This window comes from Simochromis diagramma, unplaced genomic scaffold, assembly GCF_900408965.1.
Source record: "Simochromis diagramma unplaced genomic scaffold, fSimDia1.1 OVJJ01000293.1, whole genome shotgun sequence".
NCBI classification, from domain to species: Eukaryota; Metazoa; Chordata; class Actinopteri; order Cichliformes; family Cichlidae; genus Simochromis; species Simochromis diagramma.
Genome location: NW_024386801.1, coordinates 9,727,554 through 9,750,158, shown reverse-complemented (window position 1 = coordinate 9,750,158; position 22,605 = coordinate 9,727,554). Strand labels below are relative to the sequence as shown.

At 38.7% G+C, this 22,605-nt stretch overlaps 1 long non-coding RNA gene across 1 annotated transcript in view; it reads right to left on the bottom strand.

Annotated features, from left to right (window-relative positions):
* Positions 1-17,732: 17,732 nt before the first annotated feature.
* LOC120729777 overlaps positions 17,733-22,605 on the bottom strand; it is a 61,359-nt gene continuing 56,486 nt past the window's right edge. Inside the window, exons 2-3 of the long non-coding RNA XR_005694996.1 lie at positions 19,376-22,470; positions 17,733-19,219 (exon numbers count right to left, since the gene is read on the bottom strand). This is a non-coding gene — a long non-coding RNA (uncharacterized LOC120729777). The remainder of the gene's footprint in view (positions 19,220-19,375; positions 22,471-22,605) is intronic.

The following is a 22,605-nucleotide window of genomic DNA, read 5'->3' as shown; positions in this document are numbered from 1 at the left end:
CGACCCGACCCCTCCCTTCTTCTTCCAAACTGTGTGGTGTTGCTGGGGCCATATGTTTCGCTTGCAATAAGAACATTTTTATTTGTTAAATACTATTAACACACATATTCTACATGTGCTTTCCAGTGATGCTTTGCATGAATTTGCATTTCAGAAAAGTTAATCAGTATAATAATAATAATTAAAAAACAACAGACAGGAAAAGCAGTGTTTTTAATGCACCGTGTTCATCAACGCTGAGCGAGTATCCACACTAATAATTTGCAGTTACACAAACATCAACGAGTAGCACAAAGTATTCATTCATCATTTAACGCTCAATATGACTCCTTTGATGGTTTGGGTTAATAAGTAATGACTAATATTAAAATTGGTAGGAATATGGTTAGCTTGTGGCAGCACCTCTTTGTTGTTGGTTCTTCACACTGTTCAAAGTAATGCTTGCGTAAGAGGCATAGTCATTATATGAGCTGATGACGTGCAGTTCCTCTTTTGGCCACTTGAGGCTGGCCAAAAAAAAAAAAGTAGGTTAATTTATCTTTACATAAACACACACACACACACACACACACACACACACACACACACACACACACACACACACACACACACACACACACACGACCTTGTGGGGACATCTCATTGACATAATGCATTCCCTAGCTGCTTACCCTAACCATCAAAAATGAATGCCTAGCCCTGACCCTTACCCTAAACCTAACCATAACCTAATTGTAACCCTGACACTAAAACCACATTTTGAGTCTCAAAAATGCCTTCAAACTCATGGGGACCGGGATTTTGGTCCCCACAAGGGCTGTTGGTCCCCACAGTATAGTAAACTTCCAATTTTTGGTTCCCACAAAGATGTTAATACCTGCCCACACCCCCCCACCCCCCCCCCAACACACACACACTAAGAGATTTGTTTTCTTTGCAAGCTACATGGAAACCTGTTCAGTTTTATTAGAGAAAAACAATCTAAACCTGTAAACCTAATTGTGATAAAAAAAAAAAAATGTAAGGAACACAGCATTATCTGTAAAACTGATAACATTGATTTATTTAGTCAAAAACTTAAGATTCCAGCTGTGATATACATTATTCAACATGTATGTGAGGAGAAGGATTTTAAATTGGATTCTGGATTTAATAGGAAGCCAAGCTAGTTCTCAGTTCTCAGCTATATTATCGCTATTGTGTGTATATTGTATTACTGTATGTGAATGATTTCCCATGACACGCCCTAGGACACTTATTACCTAGTTTAGTTGTGACAAAAGGTGCTTTACATTATTTCAAGTTAAATATTAAAGTTTAGCAAGTGAAATGCTATATTTGTTAGCTGCAATGTTGATATGAAGTTAAAATAATATTACTATCAGCAGGTTCACAGTAGGATATTCATTCTGACTAGAAAAGAAAAACAATATAAATCATATCAATGACAAAATCAGTCTTAAACATTGCTTGAGATTTCAAAATGTAGAAGCATGTAGCAAGAATTCATACATCCATGGGTGGAGTATTTCAGTCCATGCTGAAACAGTGCAAGTTTGTTATATCAACTGAACTCTTTGGGTGGTCTTACACTATAAGCTACTGCTGCAGGAGAGCTGAGAGATACTTTTGTTCTACCTTCATTTACCTTGAACAGCTGATATCTTCTCATGACTTTTGGCAGTTATTGCGTTTGTTCTTGTCTTGATTTATTAGAAGCCAATCTGAATCTGACTTTACAGAAATATTTGTGACTGAATATAGGCTTGTGCCACAAATGTGTGAGCTGTGCATCTGCTTAAAAAAGCTCCTGGTTCAGTAAATGCAGCTTAAATAAAGGTGATGCTGCAGCTGAAGCTGGCATTGATTTAAGCGCAACAAATCTTGTCTCACTGTTGTATAACGGCATATTTAGAGGTGATTTATAATTGACTAATAAAAATGAAAGGGCTGAAAAGCCGTGTTTTTAACATTTATAAATTCTCAGCTGAAATAGTGATCTAACAGTAAAACAGCGCTTGATTTAAGCATGTTGGATGTCTGTTTGGATAGAAAAAGTTGTGTTATTTATGGACAAACTACTAATCAATTTAAAGACAACTGCACAGAATTACAGTGTTTCGAGTCCCATGCCAGAGAGTTGCTAATTATTTCAGTGCACATGGCAGTGCTTGGCAACTGGCTCCTCAAAGCAAAGAGCAGAGAAAAATCCCTCTGGATGGGCTCAGACCTCTAACTGGGTTCTTGATGACACCCGTCTCTAATACAGAGCGCTGGTCAAAATACAAACAGAGACAAGAGGGAAGGTTTATTACTTTAGAGACTAAGGAAAAGTAAAGGTGGCTTCCTTCTGGAGGGACCACAGTGGGATTAGTATGAAGCTGGAAGACTGCATCTATTCCCAGCAGAGAGACGTGGTTGACATTCAGACTGAAAACAAAGCTCATTGTTGAGCCATCCCAGTGCTGCTGGCGTTATTGTTTTCTCTGGCAATCTGCTTTATTCTCAAAACCTAGATCAAGATGATAATTGAACCAATATGTCTATGTTGGGAAATTAGAGAATAAATAAAAAACAGATATTGGCAATGTACCTTCAGTTCTTGGATCTTTGTTGCTTGGAGATGATTTTTATACTTTTTCAGATGAGTAAAGTCATCTCAAGAGATTTTTTTTTTTAAGCACTCATGATGGAGTCTAATAGAAGACAGGCGAGCTGTAAGAGTGTAAGAATTAATAACTCACAAACCAAAAAATAATAAGTGGTACTGTAGCCTCATTATTCAGTAAATTATTCATGAAACAGTTTTTTTTATCAAACTCAGAGTTTTTAAATAGCTGCTAACATCATGAAATATATCTTGTTTGAAACTGAATGCTAGCTTTTAGAAAAACACAGGAACCAATTATCCGGTCGTTAAGTGACGACGTGATGAATCCTACTTCCGGGCCTAAAGTAGTCTGCGTTTAATATGGCTTTTGTGTTGTTAACATGTTTAATGTTTTGTATTTTCTTCTATTTAATCTCAAAAAGCTCCTAAAACAGTCAGTGATCACTGTTGACCTCCCTCGGCTTTTATTACCGCTAATCATTTATTTAAGCTCAGTTTTTAAAACCCTAGGATGTAACTACAGCCCAGCCCATGCAGCAGTATATGAATGACTAACCTCGTATTGTGGATGGATTATCTCAGTTGTTCTCCTGGCTGAAGTTTGGTCCTTTTACAGCATCCTGCCATGCGATTACATTTGTTCCTGACCACCGAGAACACTCACGTTAACTTTTATCGAGTGGAAAAAAAGTTAGCTTGTTTATATTATGCTAACATAGCTGTGTCGCTAGCGGTCACGTAGCACATCATTATATACCAGCTAGCCCAACTTCAGTAACCCTACAAACGTCACTGCTGTTTAGTTTTCTGTCTTCATTTATGTTGGAAGTGATAACGGAGCTGTACGTTTTCATTTGTTTCCAAAACCCCGCAGTCAGGACATGCTATATTGTATTTAGATAGAAGCTAGCGAGCTAACTTCCTGCTAACTTCTAACTCCGTTAAATGTCATAATGTTCGTGAATGCCTGGATGTTAAACTCAATTGTTGCACCTGGTAGAGCAGAACGCTGATCATTTTATTAAAGATGAAAGACTTTAGACAGTTTTTCAACTCTCAGTAATGCCATAGTGATCATTTGATATATGGACCTGCAGCGGAGTTTAGGCCCAGACACGGCTAGTGACGTCAGACTTAACGACCGGATAGTGAAGATGCATTTGTATAATTGACAGTTTTTGCATGTTTACATTGCTCGGTCTGTGCAATCGAGTGACTCACTGCTATCTCTAATTGGAAGCCTTCAAATTTTCTGAAAAAACAGAGGTTCTTATATTCGGCTCTGACAGCTTCTCTGAGTCTTTACACTGGATCATCTGCCAGGAACCTTGGTCCTATTTTTGGGAAGCGTTTGATTAATGAATCTCACATTCATAAGATCATCCAGTCTTATTTCTTTCATCTAAGAAATATAAAAAAAAATCTAACCTATACTGTTCCTCAAAAATCTAAAACTTTTAGTAGACACATTAATTTTCTCCTGTGCTGATTATAGCAACTCTCATAACATGCATTCAGTTCAGGTGGTCCAGAAAAGAGGGGCTAGGCTCAGCTAGCCGATGCTCATACATCGCCCTTATTCTTGTTTCCCTTCACAGCTCATGAAAACCTTTTATTTTATAGGCTTGTTATTCTTTAATCTTCCGCTCACTATTTTTGTCTAAAGTTCTTATCTAATGTATTTATGGAAGTAAGTTTATGTGACCAAATATAAGACGGTATGTTTGAATTTTTATCGCTTATTTTTTTAAAATAAGAGCACTTTATACAAAAGTGGTCGTAAAAGTCTTTATTATTATTTTTTTATTGTTATAACTAGCAAAAATCCAGCCCGTAGGCAGGCCTGCAGTGCTTGTTTTATACTTGTGAATGAAAACACAGACATGTACATTACCTTATGTTCATTAAATAACTGTTTACACCATAAGATGGCAAAGAAACAGCTGTTCATAAACACCAGTTTCATCTAGATTGATTGATACAAGAGGGTGGCATCGGCTATTACAGAAATGCTTTTATGCAGTGAGTCCACTTATGAAACCACATGAAATAATAACAGTGGAGAAAGAGGAAAATGTTTTGTTGCTAAAAACAATGTGTTTATATAAATTATTAAAAAAAAAAAAAAAACCCTTTAAAATTCAAGATGAAATGACAAATGACACCATAGAAGCAAAACATATTTCCAAACAAAACAACAAACGTCTCAGGTTGAAGAACTTTTTTAATCTGTTGCTGTGTCTGTGCTGTTTCAGCTCTCACGGGTGCAGACGATTGCCCCGTTAAATGGTTTGTTGAGGCACACTAAAATGCCAGAGAGACAACAACAGATGGTCTGATATCGTACCTGTCAGCAGACATGTGGGACGCTCTGCTGTGGAGCTGCTGAGCGTTCTCAGACCTCCCATGTGTTTTTGGAGTGGTCATCAACTCATTAGCAAACGAGTGTTTGCACCGATTTTACAAAGTGACACATGTGACACTGATAAATGGTGAAAAGGATTTCAGACATTATGATTAAAATAAGTAGATCAGAACAGAAATGAATCCTTTTTAGCATTTATTTTAATACTATATGACATATTGTTTAATATTTCTCGTCTGATTTGAGAAGATTTATTCAAACCACACCTAAAGGGTGTTGATTAGCTGTTTATAGCTGGAGATTCTTGTTTTTCTTTAAAAAGATTTGAGAGAACCCCCCCCCCCCCCAAAAGACTATGCCCTGGGATGATTTATTGTCTGTGCTGTAAAGTCATCAAGCTGATTTTAGTATTTCTCATGTGAAGTCATCAAAGCGTGAAAACTTGTTGAGTTTTTGGACAAAAGGATCCCTCTCAAATCAAAAAAATTAGTCAGCTATTCATCACACTGACATGTTGTGTTTGCGGCTGGTTTAACTGGCTGGGTGGGATTGCAAAGAGATTTTTGTTTTGTTTTTTAAGCTCAAATGTGCAATAAAACCAAAAATAGATACTCTTTTGTTTTATGGGCCTCTGATTGTTGCATAACTGACGTTATTCTGATGAGACATGGGTAGTCCTGACACATTTTTTTTAAACTGCCCGCCCTCTCAGTTTGTGTCAGTGTCACAAGTTGATGGATGCAACAAAGGCAGGCATGAGAAGGCAGACCAGAGGCGCAGGCCTCAGGTGTGAACAGGTGTGTGGGTTCACTGCCATGCGGGAATGGGAGCGATTCCAGGTGCACAGCTGCAGGGTGTGGCTTTCACTCACATGCACACACACGCGCGCGTGCGCGCGCACACACACACACACACACACACATATATGTATACATACATGTACAGCCAGCATGTGTTGAAATAGTGAGTCTCTGGGAAAGAGTGAGAGGCGGGCTGGGTGGGGTTTCTGTGTAAACTTGATCTTGCTTTAACTTTGAACAAGGAAGTCTGAGACAGAAGAGAGAGTTAATTTATTGAGCTGAGGGTTAGAGGGCAAAAGAAAGGAAATCGTGAAGGGGAAATCAAAGGTTCTTGAATTTTTCACCCGTGTGGGCGCTGCTGTGTGTTCCTGTGTGTGTTTCTAGGTGTGTAGGTGTGAGTGATCTTTGTATATTTAAGAGACAGTAGGGCCAAAAGCAAACAGAATGACAAAGAACGATGTTTGGGAGGCTGCTTGTCTGGCGGTTAAATGCATAGTAGTCTGGTTTCCCGGGAAACCATTGTTCTTATCAATCCGTGATTAAACAACTTTGGTAATTTGCAATCATGCTGTAACACATCCTGGTGAATGTCTGTTGAAAGAATCGAGCTTCTCTAAACCCTGGACAGCATCAATCTCAGCCTCAGGACAGATTAGGGTTGAGACAGGCTCTCTGTCTGCGGGGTACTTCATATCTGGGTCTTCTCTATCAAAGGTCAGAGCATACAAGTGAGGAGGCATTGTGTGGCTGTTGGAAAAACGGGTCACTGGCTTCTGTGGATGGACTCACTTGTCCACAAGCCCACACCTGCTGTCAGGGGACATGCAGGCTGTGTGTGTGTGTGTGGACAGTGATGAAAGGAAGTGATGCACACAAGATTGCATGTGTGGATTTGGAGCTTGACATTCTGCAGCTTTAAATCCCAATTTTTCTTGTACAACGTGATCCCACAGTCCCAATCGACTGCTAGACAGTGTGCCAGATGAGCAGTCTGACCTTTGCTGTCCTTGGAAGAGTTGATGCTGTGTAATGTATTCTGCAGTTGATTCCTTTTTTCGTCGTATGAATTTTAACGTTTTTTTTCCCCTTCTTCCCTCTACCTTCCCTCTACAGACGCGCCGATTCTTTCGCTCTATATCTTTGCACTGCTGGATATTATTCTTCCTATTACCTCTCAGAACTCCAATCACCACATGTCCTGTGGAGAAACAAAGCTGCGAGACACAGTCAGAAATGGAAACAGCAAAGAGAATGTCAATTTCCTCCAATCGGCTCAGAGGGCAGTTTTTTTCCTGCGGGGGAAGATTAGGTTGATGTCAAACCTGAGGTCCAATGAGTTTAAATGTGCTGAAGCCAGCTTGGGTGAATCTGAAAATGCACTGAATTCCCTACAAAGAAGCTCTAAAATATCAGTGTCAACCTATTTCAGTTCACCTACAATCCCGCGTTATAGGTATATTTGGAGTGTGCAGCTGCTAGTGATATTCCTTTTAGTATCAAGTCAGCCGAGAGTGACTCTGAGGATGCCAAGAGTATCCATCAGAATCCATTAGTCGTCTGTTACTAATTACCAGTGACTCCGGGGTTGATTAAAAGAAATCACCAAGCAGCAGCACACACCATTATGCTAATGAAAACTCATTTAAAGAGGCAGAGTGGGGGCGCCGCCAAGTATCTGGGCGACTTTCCTGTGCAGCCGGGCTGGCGGGAGTAAATGGCTTCTTGGACAGCGTGTCATTGCAGGACTGGAAGAGAAGCGAGCCTTGTGATAATGGCAGTGATGAGGAGCAGGATGATGATGATGATTATGACAGAATTTTAATAAAGTGTCTTTCAACACTTTTTAAAATTCTGTTGCTCATTTGCATGTTTCCTATTTGTTTGCCTGTACTTGCCCTGTGGCTCCGAATACCAAATATCTTCTTGGCAAGAAGATAAGACACGTTTGGTGTGTTTTCATCATAATTGATTTCCTCATTAATTAGAAACCCTTCAGGGGAGAGAGAGCGGGATGCCGAAGCAAGCTCCTAATCGCCAAACGCTGATTGCTTTGGTGACAGTGAAGTTCAATAGGAAGATTACAGAAGTTACAGACACATGTTCATTATGAGACATTATTGATCTTTCATTGCACAAGTGATTCGAAGGTCAATTGTCTACTTCATTATATAATTACACACACAAAGACAATTAAAAATGACCAAAGAGAGATATAATTAAATACAATATCTGATTTTTATTATATCTCATAAACAACTCCAACAACTTTGTTAACAGAAGCAGGAGAAAGAAGAAGCCTTAAATTTAGCTACTCACCTCATATACGCCAAAGAAACATAATAAGTAAATGTAACCAAGGCATTGGTGGAAGAAGCAGTAGGACCTACTACCCAATCATCCCACTGCCCACACAGCCCAAATTATTCTTATTTAAGTTACTGTGACCTGGTGCAATCTCTCTGTTCATCGTTTATCTCCAATGGCTGTTTGAGATGGCCCCATGCTCCCTTTAAGCCCGGGTTAGATTTGCTCTCACTGACATCATATGGAGCGAAAAGTATAAAAAACAAAACCAGAACAGAGCGTTTAGAGCACTGTGATGTTTCACCCTCCATAAAGTAAGCTTTAGGCATATTCAATGTGCAACAATATTGTAAAACTCCAATTACATAATACTGAGATACTGTATAAGCATGTAAATAAAACAGAGCTCACCAAACTCACATTTTATGCAGTTAAAACATATAATGTTTAAACTAAGAAAATTTAACATTTTAAGAGTGAAAATGAGAACTTTTTGAGTTTGACGGCAGCACTGTATAAAGTGCTTTAAATAAATAGTTTCACATTTGCTTTTTACTAAGAATTAAATGAAAGAATTGCAGGTCTGTTTGCTCATTACAAGGACAAAATCAAGAGATGTTTGACTGTGTCTGTTCAAAGTGGCAGATGCAAATCTCACACATGTTATCAATGTATTTGTTATTTATTCAGGTATAGTGTAATAAGTGTTTCTAATGGCTAAATACTACAAAATATTTCCCTGAGATGTACTGAAATATAAACTACAGATGACCAAGTGCCTCAAATTTAATTACATGGAGGAAAATGGTAAATTAATTAGCTTCATCCACTTTATGAAGTCGTGAAACTTTTATTTTTCATGTTGTCATCCAATACATAACCTGGAATTATTTCTGACATCTAGCAAGAAACCCCGAGGATTTTATAGTAACTGCCCTAATCCCCTGCTTCCTTTATTTGATGAAAAATGCCCCGGGGCTTTCAAAGGGTTTCATCCTCATGAAGTTCAACTCCAGATCCCCCATCCAGCCCCTGAGCACCTGTTAAAGGCCAACTACTTCATGGCATCCAATAAACAGCTCCAACTCTTGATCCTCTCTCACAGTGTAGGGGCCACTTTTCATCCCTCACATCTGTGATTCCCCGAGCATTACCCAAAAATCCCCTTGGCAGTTCAGTGATCTTTCTCAGCTGTTAGCGTGCCCTCGGACCGGGGTAGCCTTGCTGTGTGCTCCAGCTGCAAGCTTTGCTGTGATCGTGGGGCCCAACTGAAGGGCACTATTGTCCATTCAAGGGGTTCACTGTGTGAAAGGTCAGCTGAGGCAGAGCCTGTGCTGCCTGGCAGGAAATGAAGGTGGAGTGGCAATTTGGGTGATAGTGTGAGGCTGGCCTGAATAAATAAAGCAGTTCAAACAAGGACAGATTAAGCTGAGTCCCCACCTTTTTTAAAAGTTTGTGTTAAACTAAAAGACAAAAATCTGTATATACGAGCAGCTGCTTTTTAAAAGAAGCCATGCAGGGACAGGTTGAGATACGCCGTGTGACCGGGAGAGCAGAGCGCGTCACAGATGTGGAGATAAATCTTCATTTCTTACCCCGTTAAGCAATTGAGTCATCTTCAGAGGCAGCTCTGCTTCAAGCCAAAGGCACCTTTCAGAATTCAGAGAAAGTGCAGAACAAATTGGAGAACAAATAGTCACACTGGGTCATTCACATAAGCCTCAGGAGGTGGGCTGGCTACAAGCAACAATGAATACTACGCTGACACTTTTTAAAGTGGAATTTATCATAAATCTTTTATTAGCTAATGTCTGAGTTCTCCAACCCAAAGCATCCAAACGGACAAAGCTTTTATCAAAGACAAGCAGACTGCAGATATGAGAGCGATTTCACTGAGAACAGAAGACACCTTTGATGTTTGTTTGGCACCGCTGAAAAAAGTTAAGGGTGCAGTGTTGTAATGTTTGAACCTTTATACATATAATCCTACTCAGACTCAGCATCTTATTTAGCGAGGGACCTGTAGCAGACAAAGCAAAGTAAAATCACAAAAATGAGCAAACATTGTCTCATTTTTATACAAACGTATTAAAAACAAGAACAAGTTCCCAGTGATGATTTTATAAGATCATTTCTGTGCCCTGCAAACAAAACTCAATTAAGAGAGCTGCAAAGAAAAGGAGAACAAATTCTTTCCAAGCTCTATATGAACTGATGACTGACTGTAATGAAATCCTGAGACCTCAGACTATTACAGGAAGCCAGAGATTCCCAACTTTTTTTGCCCAGAGCATTTTCATAGCTCTATCAGATGGGCTCAAATGTCTCTAAACACACACACAAAAACCATTGGCTGAATATGCCAATCTTGAGTAAGTTGTCGCACTTTATTATCACGTTAACTTCAGTGTCTGCATTTTTGCTCACTTGCTAACTATTTTACAGCTACTGTTATTCTCCATACTTGTTTATAAAGTGTTAAAGTTGCCTGAAGTGAAAAACTGAGACCTTTTAACTAGACAGCTGACAGTTATTGTTGTGTACAATTAACTAATAGCACTGACATTTATTGTCATGATTTACACTTACATCAGCTGATGATTATTATTAACTAGTAAAATTACCTAGTTAGTTTTTAAATGTCATAAAATAGCAACAACAAAAAAAAAAAAGGAAAAAGAAAGCTATTCAGTGCAAAAGAAAGAAAAACATCAAATTTTGGTCTTTGTTTTCATAAACAGGGTTCAGGTTTTACTCTAAATGCTACATTCAGTGGCTCTCTTAGTCACCTTATTCACAAGATTTGAATTTGAATTTGAAATTCGAGATTCCAGAAACTTGTTGTCAAATGTGTAAACCACTACACTTACAGACCCTCTCCTCTTTGTTTTTGTTTTGTTGTTTTCCTCTAAATACTAAATAATATATTAACGATTAAGGGCAGCATGGTGGTTAGCACTGTTGCCTCACAGCAAGAAGTTCCTGAGTCCAATTCCATCATCAGGCCGAGGTCTTTGTGTGTGGAGTTTGCATGTTCTCCCCGTGTGTGTGTGGGTTCTCCCCAGGTCCTCCAGCTTCCTCCCACTGTCCAAAGACGTGCACTTAGTGGGGACAGGTTAATTGGAAATCCTAAATTGCCCATAGGTGTGAATGTGGGAGTGAATGTGATCACGATTGGTTGTCTGTGTATATTTGTTAGTCCTGCGTCAGACTGGCGGCCTGTTCAGGGTGTACTCTGCCTCTCACCCTAAGACAGCTGGGATAGGCTCCAGCACCCCCGTGACCCTGAAAAAGGATAAGGGGAAGCGAATGGATGGATATTAAAGATCATTATCAAATGCCTATGTCATCTAATTTCAGAGCTTATTATAATTTAAACCCAAATATGTGTGCATGGACTCAAATTCTTTCTTCTAATCTATCTTTCTTGATAACGCCTGCTGATGTTTTCTAGAATTTAATACATTATTAAACAGTTTTCAGGAGCTTTTGCCAAAACTTAGATTTGCTTTTAAATGTACATGCAACCAGTAGGGGACACAGGAAGCAGCAAGTACCTACTTTACTACCTGTCTACCTATAGGCACTGATACAAAAGGTCTGGAACAAAGCCAGTATAAACTCTAAAGATGCATTGGAGTTTCACGAAGTAAGGCAAAATGAAGGATTTTCACTTCAGGAGTGAGATACCTGTATTGCTGCATGTAATATAGCCAATTATTTCTGTGCTAGCAAAATTACATAAAGGAGAGAAAAAACACTGAGGAGGCTTAAGGGAATTTTTCGAAGCCCTTGTGAAGCCTAACGAGAGTCGAAAATGAAGAAAAGAGAAAAGAAGCAATTGTTTTTCAGACAGTGCACCACTGCTAAGTCTGTTTTCTTGTGGTTCCAAACAAGGTCACATATTTTCAGCTGAAGATAATGAGCGATCGGTGGTTGTGTTTTCTAATAAAAGGAAATGCAGTCCACATCCACAGAGCTGCGACATCAGCTGCACCATCTACTTGTTTTCTGTCCGCCGAGCAGTGAAGGGAGGAGAGCAGCAATTAGAGTAGGATTCAGACAATAACAGACCGCAGTAATGCTCCAGATCACTCTGCATGCTCAGAGGTGTATGGGAGGGGGGAGGGGATGACACCGACACACGGTGTTGAGGGATTATGGACCAAAAGGGTGTCTGAGTAGCAGAATGGCTGACCTTTCTCTACACTGAACTGGATAGTGGTAATCAGGGGCAATTATGAAGGCCTGTTGGCTGCAAATCACCTAATCCTGTTGTGGTAGTGGGAGCCAAACGTAATTACGCCACTCTGGTACGCTGACTCTGTGCCTAGTGGAACTAAGTCCAGAGATTCAAACCACCAACTTTAGCTCAGTCCATAGCAGACAGGAGGTTCTCATTAGGTCAGAAAAGAGATAGCCACCTGTTTCCTGCAGCAACTGCCTTTTTTACTCCCCTGACAGAAATCCAATCAGCGTGGGCTTTGCTGGGGCATCAAGTACGACAAAATCAGATTAGGGCGAGGGTGGGAGTTTTTAATTTATGTATATTTACATGTAAATTATATTCCCATCTTATCATGTACTGCATGGACAGTATAGTTCTTCGAGCCTGGTGGACCTTTACAGTGTGTAAAGTTCATCTTTCTGCCCTTTCACTATCCTGTTCAACATGATTTGACTAATGGCCCCAGGAGATATCCCAGTTGACAGCAGAACTTAGATTCTGGAAATATTTCTGAGCTATAGTGGCACATCTTGATTCAATTTTCAAACAATAGTCATTCTCTTCTCATCCAGTCTTCTCAGCGGTTGCTTGGATATTGCCCATCAAAATAATCATGATTTTCTTTTTTCACATGATGATTATAATTAACCATGTAAAGTGGCTGCCTGTGCTAATTAGCATTGTGCATAATGTGAGCACATGTATGTGCTACAACAAGGGTTCTTCAGCTTGATCCAACTCAGATCCTAAGTGTGGTTATTTTGTACATGAACGCTAAGTGATACTTCATACTGAAATAATATGCTTCTCCAGCAGCTTCTTCTGTCGTGTCCTTTGAATAAAATTGCCGTACCAGAACCCTAACTCGTAGCACTTTCATCAAGAGCGCAAATTTGGTGAACTTCAGCATGCTAATTTGTGCCGTTCACAAGTAGGAAAACCTTCTGACAACGATGACCTTTAAAAGATTAGAAAACTCTTGGTGTAAAACTCGGAAAACTCGCTATGCTGCACCATTCAGTGTTGGAGTATTTACTGCTCTGAAGCAGAGAGATTATTTTCAGATGAAAAATGCTTTTAATAGCTAAGCCTGGTGATGTATTATTGTTAGTCAAAACAAATTTTACACAACAATAAAACCAAGACCAAACACATCTTTTAAATAAATATAGCCTGTCTAGTCGAAAACGTGTATTCCTCTGTGCTGCAGAGCTCCATTGTTGTCCAAAATCCTTAAAAACACTTGAGTGAGCCACGTGGTTGCTCTGACATGCTTTTGTTTTAGCATCACCACACTGTATTTTGTATAAAATCATCCTAGATTCTGGGATTGCAACAAATATCACTGTTTGAGTAGCCTTTGGCAGAAACTAAAGAGATGGATTCATGAGCTATTTTTAAAGGTTTTCATACTGGAGGATTATGGTAGGGCTTCAGACCGAGTGCCGTATAAAAGCAATGAAAGAAAGTTTTATTACATGGACTCATATGTTGTCTTTTTATGAGATTTATTATTTGTTGCATTGTTAGTTTGATGACTGGGAAGCAGCAGGTTGGCCATGTTCAGTGGGAGAGCACACTGCTTCAAAAATGGTAACAAATCAAAATCTTTCACATGCTACAGTCACATTTGAGAAAACAAATGTTGAAGACTTTGGCTTGACCAAAGTCATTAGGACCATGTGCACTGAACTTGCAGCCTTGTTGCCTTTAAAATGATTGCATTAAAGGTCTGCGAGCACTTCCCGTCAGTTGCTGTCTTCAAAGAGACTTTGGTGCATCGACACGGTGATAAAAGTTGGCAGTTATAGGACAATTAACTGTGATAGATCATTGAAAATTGCTCGTTACCATCTACATACACAGATATTCACATTAAATGGTAAATGGATTGGTTCTTATATAGAGCTTTTCTTGATGCAACATGCCTCATTCATCTGTCCATACAAGCACCTTTTCTACACCTTTATCTAGCATTTACATTGGAGTTCATTATCTTGTCCAAGAATACTCGGGTATGCAGACTGGAGACCGGAGCAGCCGAGGATCAAATCACCAAGCTTCTAATTAGCAGATGACCTGCTCTACCTCGCCAGCTTCAGCAGTAACTGCTGACATTTGAAACTAACGTAAATGTAGGAATTCCTGCAAACTGACACAGGTTCTCAGGAACCTTGCTTTTATGTAGGAATATAACCAGAATACAAACAGTTGAGTCAAATCCCACATTGCAGTGACACATCGCAGCCGCGTTGTGCTCATCAGTGCAGACTGACTCAGATTGATTGCAATGCTTTGGTGATCTGTCTGTGCTTATAATTAGATGCAAATTACATTCCAACTTTTGCCAGTCTGTCTGAGAGTGATTGCAATCAGTCGGTTGCCACAATTACTAGCGATCACTCAATGTGCATAAATTCAGCACCATCATCGGGCAACCATCAGGTTTTCATAGTTGCAAGGAGATTGCAACCTTATTTATTTTCCATTAAGCTGCAGAGAAATTAGTGACTCTGCAGTCTGTGCTGCAGTCGGTCATCAATACAATGTGTGCATCAGGCTGCAGAGTGAGCTCCATTACCTCCCACCAACCCAACTTCAACAGAGGCCTAATCCATGCAACAAATCCCTGCTACGAACTCTGACAATCAGCATTGCCTGAAGTTTTTATGTCCTTGCCGACTTTGTCTACGAACTTTCCTCAAGTTTCTTTTTTTTTAGACACAAAAGAAAGAAACACCCAACTCCAGTTTTACAGCAGATTTCTTTCTATGTGATTGAGTTTTAATATGTTTCTATCAATTTTAACGACAGCAGGTTTGTAGGTAATGCTCAAAATATTCAACTTGGAATCAGTTCCACAAAGAAACTTCATGACTGATTGAATGTTTAGAGAAATATATGAATTTTCTGTTTTTCCCTCAAGGGCAATTGAAAGGCTCAGCTTGGATCAACGTCACTTTAGAGTTTTGCCAGCAGCAACAGTGGACCTTTGTCAGATTAGATTTGAACCAATTCCAACGTCACACTTAACACCGTTTATTTAATGGATCTTTGACGTAACAACATAATTTATTTGACACAGCATTGATTTTACTTCACGGCATAATCACCTGATGGATTTCTTTGGCTTTCAACCTGGAATAACCTGAACTATTGTGAAACACCACAGCTGAAACGAACAGCGGTAATCACTGTTCAGTGTCTCTGATATGATGTAGATTTACAATCACATGGCAAAAAATATAGAAATATTTCTGTTTTTTTAATGAATTCTCTTTCCCAACCCGTGTAGCAACAAGACAGTTTTTAATATTTTAGTAAAATAAATTTTTTTAAATTGTAGTGTGTCAGAAGCATAATTGAAAGATATCTGAAGAATTGAAAAACTAGTTTTCCATGTTTATCAGGTGAATTTAGTTGTCACATGTGAGAGAATCTAACTGAGCTGAGGTGTCAGGGAGTGACACAATAATTCTTGTCTGTCAGTTAAAATAATGTTGGCATATTAAATGTCAGTCAAACTGTGGTGATTTATACCCAGCATTCAACGCCCACTTATAGAATAGACGTACCAACTCACAATTCATTCACCTGTCTTATAGCCCTACTCTAAGATGAAACAGAAATGGCAATCAGTCATTTCATAGCAGGGTAAAAGCCTCTGGGGACAGTCAGTGTCTGAGAAGTGGAACAGGTTGGGGAGTAAAGCACATAAAGAAACCAACAGCGGGGAATTGAGTTTTAGTAGATAGTGGTGCAATCAGACAGATTTATTTGTAAGATGTAAGCACAGCCAGGTCTTCTGGAATCTGCAATCGATTTTTAGGGCTTAAGGAGGATTTTAAATTAGGTAGTCTTTAACTGTGGTTACATTATTTTTTTTCTGTTAGGATAAAAGACAACATTTCTCTCAAACACATAAATAATCGTTAAGTGTACATAGAAAACTGCAATATTTACCCACAGAGGGGCTACAGTAAGCAAAGCGGTGTCCTGGCTGTAAAACGTCTTACATATATTTTTGCTTTGTAAGCCGTCATATCAATCCTTTCTTAAACCCTAAACCTGCAGGGAGTACTGAAGAATTATATCTTATCCTTTGATGAATGCAGGTAAATAACCCCAATCACATGTCTAGACTCTTAGAAAAGTGGAAACTAACTTTGCGTTTAAATCCAACTAAATCGTAGCCAGCAAACATTTTGACATTAACTTCCATCTTGATCTTTTCTTGACATCTCATCAGGGTTGAAAAATTGTTGAGAAATAAAGGTTGAACCAAATTTTGAGGATAAAACCTCAACATCAGCTTGTGTACTTCCTAAACGTTGCTTGGATGGCCTCATTAGACTCTTTCTAGAAAGAGTTTATGTTCAAGAAATGTTTTCTAATACCTCATTTTGATTAGAGTCAAATGAGATGAACAAAATGGGACGTATTTTTGATAAAAAAAGAGTTAGAAAAAAAAGAGAAAAAACTTAGAGTCACACTCAGAATCACAACCTCACACTTTCAGTCCAGCCATTATCCTTTTGAATTGTTTACCTTCCCATTTAAATCATAGCAATAAAAAGCTTAAAGTTCTTGTTGTTGTTGTTATGTTAGTCTGTGTACCTGGAAAAGAGGTTGTGTGGATGTTGTTTCGCAACCATGTACTAACCATATTTCTTTTTTATTTTATTATTTTGGCCTGTCCCGTTTGGCTCTTTTGCCATCAGAATTATTGTCTAAAGGCGAAGAAAGCTGCCCAACGGATTTACTTTGCCAAATGGACCATCCCAGCCTTGCTGTAATGGTCTATTTGATTCACCTTTTATTGTTTATTTTATTTTATTTTCATTTGCTAAATACAGGACAGACTTGACTGGGGAAAAGAAAGAGGGAAAGAAAGAGGGAAAGAAAAACAGCGGGGAAGAGGAAAGGTGATAAAGGGAAAACAACAAAAACCAACAAAATAAGCAGACAAAAAATACATGTATCAATCACCTGGATCACCTGTTGAGAAAGAAAAAAGAGAAAACAAGCAGAAGAAGAAAAAAAAGAGCAACATAATAAACAATATCATGATGATCTATGGGAATATAACAGTAAATACTAAATATTAAACATTATTGTGCAGCACGTAAGATCGACAGCGCACAGTGTGCTTTGAGGTAGTAGCCAAAAAGGGTGTAGTTTGTGTGTGAGCACCCGTGTGTACACCTGTGAGCATGAGCGCGCTTGTATTTAAAAGGTTCCTTCATGTAATGATCTGCTAGAGGGTGTGGGGAGCCACAGTCCCGTCCTCCAGGGCATGAAGCAGGTATGGAGGAGATCAAAACTCCAGACATCCAGAGGCCCCCAGAACACAAGAGACCAAGGAAGACCAACAGAGGGGCAGCCGCGCCACTGTCCCAGAAAGAGCTGAGGAGAGCCCCAGATGAGGGGTCACTCAGCAGCCGCGGAGCAGAAGCCAGGGGGGCTATTTCTTGTTGTTTAAAAAACACACAAAGACATTTAACATGCATATCTCACTTTCTAAGAACGTTTCTGACACACCCTCCATTCTTTGTGGAAACAACATCGACATCGGCCCATATATGGTTCTGTTTTTTATGTTGTACTTCAACCAGAGAGACAACATCAGGGTTTCAGCCATGTTTGGTGGGTAACCACTTCACTTCTCTGTCCAAGAAAGAATGGACATAACTTGGGCTCAGTAAATCTATGTTTATTGACTTTTCAGCTCCTTGAAATAAGCATAAACAAGCTATAAATGGGAAAGTTGCAAAATATAGTCCGCAAACAGCTTCTTGGACCTCAGTCACACAGACCTAGAGACCGGTTGTCAACTGCTGGCAACAATGCTAGGAGAAAGTTTGTCTTACCTCACAGTTTGCAAACAGGGTTCTGCAACAGAAACCTTGTGATTGCTCTGGTCACTCTTAATTGAGAATATTAAGGCAAACAGTGCAAAGAATATACAAATTTCATATGAATCTAATTAAGCAGATGTTTATACGTAAAACAATCAATGTGGGGCTCATTTATAAATACCTGACTGAAATCATAAAACTCTTTCAGTTTCAAAATCTGTTTAAAAAATATTGCACTCATAATTTGGATTTTAATTAGGGACTAAAAATAATCTTTTTACGTTTGCATGTCTCCACTCTCTTTCCTTTCTGTATCTGATGCTTACTGACTGCTATTTATTATTTTTGTTTAATGTTTTAAACAATATTAACTAAAAATATGGTTTTGTGCAATAGATGTGTCTGATATAGTTTTTGAGCAATCTTTTTAAATAACCTCTCTTAAAAATACTTGAAATTACATGTTTTCTTTACCGCCGACTTAACAAAAGCCAGACGTCAGTTAGCCTAGATTGGACATTATTGCTGCACATGAAGGCTGTTTACAAATCAATTTTGGACGCTGTGTAAAATGTAAATAATTGTTAGATTATTTAAACTCTGAAAATAGAATGAGGAAAACACAAAAGGTTTAAACTGAGAAATTTGATTTTTAAGAAAACCATTTAATTTAATGTCAGCACAGTATAACAAAAAATGTAACTTAATTAACTTGTAGATGATTTTCATTTTTCATCAACAGATTCAGAGCGTCTAGACTGTCCTGTAATAATAAGTTTATGCTTGAATGCATTTTGGTTTTTCAATTTCAATTGTAGATGGTGAAAAAAACAGACTGTTTTATCATTTCATTGGTTATCTTTTTTCCTAGTTACTTTAGCCTAGTATGAATGGCTATGGGGCAGGTCTTCATCAGTAGGAAAATCTTCACGGGTCGATTCTCAACCCCGGGCCTTATCTTTGACACCCCTGCATCTCCTGAATGTCAAACAGAACTACTCTGTTCTTCCACTCACAGGCTCAGAAATTGAGTCCACAAATGAAAATTTTAAACTTATCGTTAGCTTCATAGCATAAGTGCCTAAGTCATTTTTTTGTGTTTTCGGAAAACAAGAAAAAGGATGATGCAGCAGTGGTAGAGGAGTAAAGTTAGGCAAAAATCTCAATTTGACCAAAAAATGACTTAGGCACTTATGCTATGAAGCTAACGTTATGTAAACAATATCTAGAAGCCGCATTCTCTGAATATGAAGGCGTTTAATATGGACTGGGATATAGTGGAAAACTCTCCCGTGGTCTGACCAGTCAAATTGCAGGAGAGAAACCAAAGCCAGCATCTGTGATGAGGTGCATTACCATATATGGCATGAGTAACTTGTACATCATTGAAGGTTTCATTTATCCTGGCTCATGTATATAGAAAGAGGTTTTGGAGCAGCATGTCATCCAGTAGCATATGTTGCTTGTTGATGATGAATTTTTCAGCAAGACAATGCCAAACCACATTCTACCCATATTAAATCAGCAGTGCAGGTGCTACACTGGGCTATAGTTCAGGTCAGTCACCGAGTGAACACCTTTTTCTCATGAAGCAAAGAATAAAAGAAAATGACAGCATTTGTTCTCCTTATTTCCCAGATGCTTAGACTCAAAGAGACGTGAAAATGTGACAGCACTTCGTTGAAACATGTTTCTGGCATCAAATTCAAAATGAGCAGGCTGTTTCGAAAAACAATAACATTTCTCAGTTTCAACCACAAGTTGTCCTTGTGTTTTGTTAAAAAAAAAAAAAAATCCAACAAAGGGCTTAAATCATTTGTAAATTATCGCTTTATCCTGTTGTTTACATTTTACACAACCCCAACCCAAGTTTTTGGGAACCAGGGGTGTAATTTACGAAGAGTGACATCATCACATAGGTCTAGTATTTCAAACAGTGCACTTGCAAGTTGATTTCTACAATACAAAAGGTTTTGTTTGATCTAGTTAAAGCACAGTTACCACTGCTATCGCATTTTCCCCACAACTCTTTAAAACTGATCTCGGTATCTGTTTAAAATATATAGTGCATGTAGTTAGGCAGCAATTTTCCACATCACATCACACAGATCATGTATAAATGTGGTTCAACATATATCTCTAAACTAGGCTTAAAGTGAACATAGAGAAACAGAAAACTGCACCAGATCCAAATACAAATAAGGTACCAAGAAAAAACACCTGTTTTGATTTGATTTGATGACTTTAAATGGCCAGTGTTTCCAGATTGCTGTGAAAATCAACATGTAAGAAATTTAAATAAACATAATCATCCCCATATTTGTTCAGAAACAGCTCCACAGCCATAAATATGAGCATGTTTATTTCTACCTAATCAAAACTGCAGATTAGAGTAACAGCCCTGAAAATGAGTCAGCCAACACTGATGTTTCTCAGCTGCTCTACTCTACTGTAGTTGATGCAATAGAAACAAAACAAAATGCTACATGTCTTCTAATCAAGCTCTGTAGCATGAAGAGAATAGAAAAATATGTGCTTGGTCCCAACCTGGAGATCTCTGACGCGGAGCGAGGACAACAAATCTGTGAAGGTATGGATTAATTTCCTGGAAAATAGACAGGAAGGAAAAGAAAGCGGAAGGTTAAACCTAGCTCCAAGAAGAACTAAAGCAAAAAGACAAGCTTTTCAAAGGGGTCAGAAAAAATAAGGCTCATGAATCTCACTTTGGTTCTTAAAAATAAAAGGAGCTGCAGAAGAGTGAAGAATAATGAACGAGCACGAAGAAGCGAGCCCCACAGAGGAGAGCAGTGTGATGGAAAGGTGAAGAGGCAGGAAAGTTGAGGAAGAAGACGGGAAGAGAAGCAGCTGACCAAAACAATCTCCTTATTTCCAGCAACAACAAACCCCGGGGTATGCTGTCTCAACTTATTGATTAACTTTCCAGCTTGTTTCACACTGCTTCTCTGTGTAATAGACTCTAAAATATGTCTGTCTCTCTCCAGGACAGTTTGCATCTAACCTAAAGGAGGAGGACTGTTGTTCAAATTTAGATGATGAGCAAATGATTAAGATGTAAACCTAAGGGGGTAGGGCTGAATAAGTATATACTTCTGCCTAGTCCTTTAAAAACAACGTCACGGAATGATATTATGAAATGTTGGTGAATGTATATGTTTGAAATAAAAATGAACTGAACTGAAAAGTATTGAATAAGAAAGGTTAAAGGAAACAAGAGGAGACTAAGAGAGAAAGCGGTGGAGAAACAGAAGGAGCAAAGAGTGTGTTGACAATGAAGAGAAGAAAAATAGAAAGGAAAGATGAGGAGAAAACAGAGGAAACAGAAAAGTAATAAAACATAATAATAATAATAATAGGTTAAAAAAAGGTTAAACCCAATCTTTCTTGCTCCCTCTTTCCATATCCCTTACCCAATTCTGTTTCTCCTTCCTCTCTCCTTAACCAATCACATTTATCCCAGCTGTGACCTCCTACCCCCATAACACTCTTAACCAACCCCCTTTAGCTTTACTGCAACCTTCTGCCCATATAATGTAAATACGTTAGAAACAGTCAGATATAGTTCTGTTAAAATCTGTCTTTTTGAAGTGCAGATTACACAACATTGCTCTTTGCAGTGTTTATATATGTCAACTTTCTAAGATTTACCAAATCAGAGTTAATATTAAGGTGATAGTGTTCCTTCTAGGCATCTATATTTCAGGTGTGTCCATTGCTCATGATGCTATTTTAATGACTCTCAGCACTGACATTGGCTGAGTTTTCCTTGACAACAGCAGAGAGTGAAAATAGTATTTTTATTACCCCTTAATAATGGATCGTGCAGATGAACCCTCCACCACTGCTCAGAGCTGTACCCTTTAGCTAAAACTGAGGATGAGTTCATCATTTAATGCAAAACATGTAAAATATTTTAAAATTTAGTTGCGCTTTGGTGTAGAAGAATTTTACTAGGCTGCATGCAAAGTGTGTGGAATAGCAAAGCAAGAGTTTGTTGACTAAATGTCTCTAAAATACCACAAGTGTTCACAGGTCTGGTCTCCCAATATTTCGACATATGTTACACTCAAAAAACTAATCTAAATGATATCTAATTAACACCGGATTGGCTGTTTCAGTTACCCTTGCTGCTCTGTCCATGAACACACTGGAGAAGACAGCGGGTGTGAACCTCAGTCAGTGCATTTATGGATGATACCACAGTTACAACAACTTTACCAAGACGCAGGCCTGAAAGAGGTCATCAGCGGGGCAAGGGATGAGCTTAAGAGCCGTCAAGTCGATATCTGTGGTGTTAAGGAAAGAGAGGATTCAGGTAAACTTAAGTATCTATCATCCTGTCTATCATCTATATATCTTTGTTTTTTGGCATCTCAAACTTTACTGGAGTCCCAAATCTCCAGCTGCTGTTATTCCTTGGT